Raw genomic sequence first — 5,954 nt, 5'->3', positions numbered from 1 at the left:
CCGCTGAATATCACAGAGTCGGGAGTCGGGAGGGAAGCACGCAGTCAGACACACACGTACTTAAATGAGTCACTGCAGTCCGTTATTTTGATGCACTGGATCGCATATCTTACATACATCATACTACTGACCTATATACTTTTTCCTTGCTGTGCTTTGTCCTTGCAACACACACACACACACACACACACACACACACACACACACACACACACACACACACACACTCATAAGGTTTCGTCCTGCCTCGTCTCCTACAACTCTCTTGAAACACATTGCGCCCTGAAATGAAAACGGGGTCAAGGCCTCCTCCAGTGGCGGGTGAGCTGTGAGTGTGTTCAGGAGTGTGTGTAAAGTCATGAGTAAGTGTGTGAGAGCTGAGATTGTGTGTGTGTGTGTGTGAGAAGGGGTGGGGGGGGTCACTTGTAAGTGGGTCACCTAGCATCCAGAGCCCAGGGCCCGTTGTGCGACACGGCCACACACACACATACACACATACACACACACACACACACACACGTATGGAACCTACTCCCCATCTCGGCTCTTCCTTGTTTTTCAGGTAAGGTGCTATCACTCTCACAGGGGAAGTAGCAAGAAGCCATCGGTGAATCCTTCTCATCCCTCTGTCACATCCACAACCCATCCAACCTCTCTGCTCTTTTGCCATGCGTGAATTTCTAAAGCACCTGCAAAGATCTAAGTCAGGTTTAAGCCCACACACACACACACACACACACACGCACACGCACACACACACACATGATGCCTTTTCCTTTATTGTGCGTCTTCTTCTCTGACTTCTAAGCCACCTGCCCTGGTCGACCATGGGGCCGTTTTCTCACTTTGTGTTTTCACTTTGACGACCTTTCAGATATTGTGTAACAACATGTTACTCAAAAGGAAAGAAAAAAACAGAGGGGAGGGGAAAAAAGTGCTCTCTGATCCTTCGCCCGACATCCTCCTGAGAGGTGAACTGTGCACACAGGCCCTGCTTCAAGGAGGCTAAGCTGTGCAAGGGGAATTGTCGCTTGTCGATCTCGTTTGATTCCGGACGAGTGTTCTTTTCCTTCATCTGCTGCTTTCATAGCAGGGAGAGAGAGACAGAAAGAGGAGGAATGCCCCCCCCCACACGCACACGCTCACACACTGACTGTGCCAAGAACATCTGTTTGTGAGACATGAAGGCTTGAGAGACGGGAGAGAGGTTGGGAGGAGGAAGGGAGCAAGTGGGGAAGGAGAGGAGGAGGAAAAAAAAGGAGGCGTAACAGGACAGAGAGACAAGTGACGCAGGAGACTTGGACGGACCGACGGACGTCAGGTGGTCCAAACCTACAGGTGGACGTGGACGCGTCCAGGCTCGGCGTAGAAACGGAAGCTCGCATCAATAATGTAGCTGAGGGGAAACAGGATGCAGATTGTGCCTTACATAAGAGGGCCGGCTGGAGCAGAACAAACTCTTTCATTCTTCGCTTTGCCCCGCGGGCTGAGTGCACACAAGACTTCCCAAGCTAATTAGCCACCGTGTTTTGCCATCCAAACACAACTTTTCAAGATGAGAGTGCCGCAACAAAAGGCATGGGAATGATGTTTAAGGCTTGTTCTTTTTTTTTTCTTTTTTTCTTTTTTTTTTAAACCTAAATCTACCGGCTTCAGTGCATTTGTTTTGATACTCTCCGGGGGGAGCGATTTCCCCCCTGGTCTTCTTTCTCCGCTGCCTCCTCAGCCAACTGGATCTTGCATTATTGAAGTATTGTTTGGGGTTGAGCTCGGTTAGTATTTTTCTCCTGTCCAAACGCGGGCCCTTCAGTATTAATGACCCAGGTCTGGACTTTGTCTCCGAAGCGGCCAGGAGGCAGAGCACGTTGTTGCTGCAGGTCACAGGGATTAGAGGGATATAATGGAGTCTTGCAGGGGCTGTTACGTACCTCTGAGAGACTGGATGGGATAAATCAGATCAGATCAAGACAGAGGCCCAATACCATTTCTCATTTTCTACCCCCTAACGCTTTCCCCCGCGGGACTAAGTCACAAGGGGGAACGGCTGAAATCTACCCCCACGAAATGGGACGCCCATTTCAAAACGAGCTATGTCATGAGTAGCCTTTAGCTATAGGTTGGCAGATGCGGTGCATTTTTGTTTTTATAACGGAGACGGACCATGCCGTCTCACCTTGTTGTTGCGTAGTTTACTTGAACTACAGACACACCTTTGTCAAATCCACCCATCCACATTCTACTAACCATTCTACAGGTGTTTCAGCCTCACACTTCACCCCGGCCCTTCAGGAAAATAGAGGTTAACTGGTCACAATCTGGGCTGACATCAAAAATGGCTTCTATGAACTATGATATTATTTAGCTCCCACTTCAGTTCAGCTGACGACCAAATTGAAGTGCTTCGACACCTCCGGGGAAAATCCTGCGTGAATCTTGGAGAGACTTGTCTGCCAACTTTTCACTGACGGCCAGGTCAAAGGTGTCACACACTGGTCGACTTGGGGGGGGACGAATATAAAGGTACATTCAGCAGAAACAGGTCTTTAAAGGCCCAAAGTGTACAGATTTAGTAGCATCTGTGATGTCATGTTAACTGACATATAACTAACTAATAAATGGCTATTATTAGCAAGCGGAGGTAACAGTGAAGAAGTCTTTAGTGGCTTCATCTAACAATTGGATTTTATATTGTTTCATGCCAACAGCTCCCTTTTGGATGGCAAATCTTGGGTCTTTTCAGTTAGTAGAGACAGGAACAACTGATGGTGGTGAGCGTTTGATGGCGGTCTGATGTAGCTTCATGCCAGTTTACGTTGGAATGATGCAGCATTGCTTCTGTCGGCTTAACATGTATCAGACTGGAGAAAAGTGAGAGAAGAAGAGCTCAGCAAAGAATAAAAATGAAACAAAAATCACTGTGATCCAATGAAGCTTTGCTTTTTTCCCCCTCCTGATCCCCCCCCCCCAGTTTGCAGCGCCTTGTTTTGCCTCTTTCACGCTGTCTCCTTCGTGGCTTTCCTTCCTCGGCCATTTATCTGTGTTTCCTTCGCTCAGACGGTTGGCCGAGTGACGTTGTTTGTGAATGAATAATTACGACGAGTGTGCAAAACGGCGCGTTACTGCGCCTCGTGTGCGCTGCACGCTCCCCTCGGACAAAAAGTACAAACTGGTCACGGCGGTACCTGCCAGAGTGGAGGGGACGCGTGTGCGAATCACAGTTTTCATTTGGTGTATGTGTGTGTGTGTGTAAGCTCATCATGCTTATGCTTTCCCTTTTCTGCCACATTGCCATGGCGACAGTGCCCTCCCGGTGTAATGGGGGACGAGTGCGCCAGAGCTATTTATTCTCTCCTTCTCCCTCCTCCCTCCTTCCCTCCATCCAGCCATCACCCTCTCCCTTCCTCCGTCTCACTTCATCTCTGCCCTCTCCCTCTCCCTCTCTCTCCATCTCCTTCCTTCCTTCCTTCCTTCCTTCCTTCCCTCCTCGGCTCTTTTTCCCCCTCTCTGATTGGTTTAACGCTCCCCTCCTCAAAATGAGATACTGCCTAATGAGACAGAGGGTTGAAGAAGAGAGGGAGGGAGACAAAGAGCAAGTGTCTTAAAAAAAAAGAAAAGAAAGATTGCCAGTAGAGAAATGTGGAGGAGGTGATCTGTGCAAGACTCTTCCATGTCGCGTTTAAAGACAGAACCTCTGTGATGTCATTTTGGGAGGGAAACGGCAAAGGATGAGTTCAGATTCTATTCCTGCGGTGTTTTTCCTCGCTCAGCCTCTCATAGTGACTAAGGGCAATATTTTAAATCAATTTGGACAGAGTGTTGATAGGTTATCTTGTTTATTAGTTGAAAAAGTGTGCTTCATGAGAAACTATTTGGCAGGTTTGCTAACTCCCTAAACAAATCATTTGCATAACATTTACCAGATTATATCTTAATCCAAATGATGTCTTTTTTGTCTTCTTTTCCTTTTCTGGTTAAGGAACAAGACAAATGAAAATGTTAAATATGCATTTTGACTCTATCAACATTCCAAACTGATGTTCAAATATTTACCAGTGTAGCATCCAAACAAAACAAAGCAAAACAATTTTTATTTTAGACAGAACATGAATTGTACTCCGTGTTACCGGTGCTGGACTATTACATTTAAATGTCAAATTGGCTTTTTTCACCTTTGTGCCCTTTTTTTTAAGCCCTCTTCCTTGCCATGTCCTTATGACAGGGTTCCAGTTTTAAAGGCTCAGAGTGGAGGACTTAGCAGCATCCAGTGGTCAGAAACTGTATTGCAAGCAGGGTTAGTCAGTTAAATCGCCGTTTCACTGTCTCTCACATGTTTGCACACGCAGCCCTGAGCTGATCCAGGTTCACTCCATCTGTCCCCTTAGTGTTGTTGAAGTGAGTTTGTCCCTGAAGCAGCCCAATCAAACCAACCGCTTGTTCCTCCGCATGCCTCTCGCTAGCAACGCCGGTTGTAGTTAAACTGTGATGCTTTTATGCTGCGGTAATTACTTATTATGACCAGCGGGGCCTGCCCAGGCTCAGGTCGATAAGTGGACGGCGGCCGTATTTAGTTCACCGCTGATTTTGATCGTTCTTTCTCATTGTTTCTTCATTTTGGGCGGGAGACAACTAATGGTGCTGCGAGAGTGAGAGTGAGAGTGATGGCCGCCTAATGGGAGAAAAGGTGGTAACGGAAGAAGAAAGAGTAATAAGTGAGGGGAGCGAGACAGCGAAGGGGGCGGGGCGGGGGGGCGGGGGGTTGAGGTAAGGGAGGGCGGGAGATAAATGGCCGAGCAGACGGGAAGATGAGTGAGGCGAGAGAGAGCAACGCCGTGTGGCGACGCCACAGACGTAGAGACTAACGGAGCGAGAGAGCGAGTCGGTGGGGGGGAGAAAAAGGGAGAGTGGAGGCACGTCGACCCCCCGCCCCACCCCCCTCTGCCCCACCTCCTCCTCTCCTCACCCCCCTCCCTCCCTCGCCATACCATGTAGCAGACCTGCGCTGGATGGTAACAACCCGCTTGGCTGCAGCGCAAACGCACGAGGGAACACTTTTGTGGGGTTGAAACCATCTCCCAACACCTTGTCTGTCAGTACAGGTGTGTGTGTGTGTGTCTGGGTTGTTTAGCAGCAGCAGCAGCAGTGGTGAAAAGAAGCGTCTCCATATTTAAAAGGGGGGAAAAAAAGACCCACATCACACGGTTGTTATTCTTTCAAATCTGCCTCTCAGGTCACTTTGACAGCAGTCCTCCCTCTCTCTCTCTCTCTCTCTCCCTCTCTCTCTCTCTGTCTGTCTCTCTGTCTCTCTCTCTCTCTCTCCCTCTCTCTCTCTCTGTCTGTCTCTCTCTCCCTCTCTCTCTTTCTCTCCCTCTCTCTCTGTCTGTCTCTCTCTCCCTCTCCCTCTCTCTCTGTCTGTCTGTCTGTCTCTCTCTCTCTCGCTCCACCTCACTCTCTGTTTCACTCTCTCAGCCGCCCTTGCTGTAGCGCATGTGCACGCACTCAAACACACACACAGACGCACTTTCTCTCTCCGCGCAGCACTCACTCAGCCTCTCCTTCCCTCCCTCCTCTTTCTGTTCCTCCCCTCTCTCCCTCTGTCCTCCCACCTGAGTTGTAATTTGCGGAGCTGATGAGGGCAGAGCGGCGCAGACAGCAGCAGAATTCCTCTCGCCGCAACACACACCGAGCACGCACACGCGCGCGCCAGCCGTGTGATTTCTCGCCGCAACTGAGAGAATCCGATCTTTTGTCCGCGTTTTTTAACCTCTGCTTTCCCCTCTTTTCCTCCCTCGTCATCACTCTCTCCTCCCTCCCTTCCTCCCTCCCTCTCGTTTGCTCCCCGGTGGTGTGAGTGTGTGTGTTGCTGTGTGGCAGCGTGCGCGTGTGTGTGAACCGTGGGGATAACAGACGCTCATGTGAGCAGCCTCAGTGGCGGCGGCGTTGACTGGTGAGATAGA

Source organism: Nelusetta ayraudi, unplaced genomic scaffold (assembly GCF_046127955.1).
Source record: "Nelusetta ayraudi isolate G7.1 ecotype Tasmania unplaced genomic scaffold, CSIRO-AGI_Nayr_v1 ptg000004l, whole genome shotgun sequence".
In the NCBI taxonomy this organism is placed as follows: domain Eukaryota; kingdom Metazoa; phylum Chordata; class Actinopteri; order Tetraodontiformes; family Monacanthidae; genus Nelusetta; species Nelusetta ayraudi.
The sequence above is the reverse complement of the archived record's forward strand: the minus strand, read 5'-3'. Positions refer to the sequence as shown.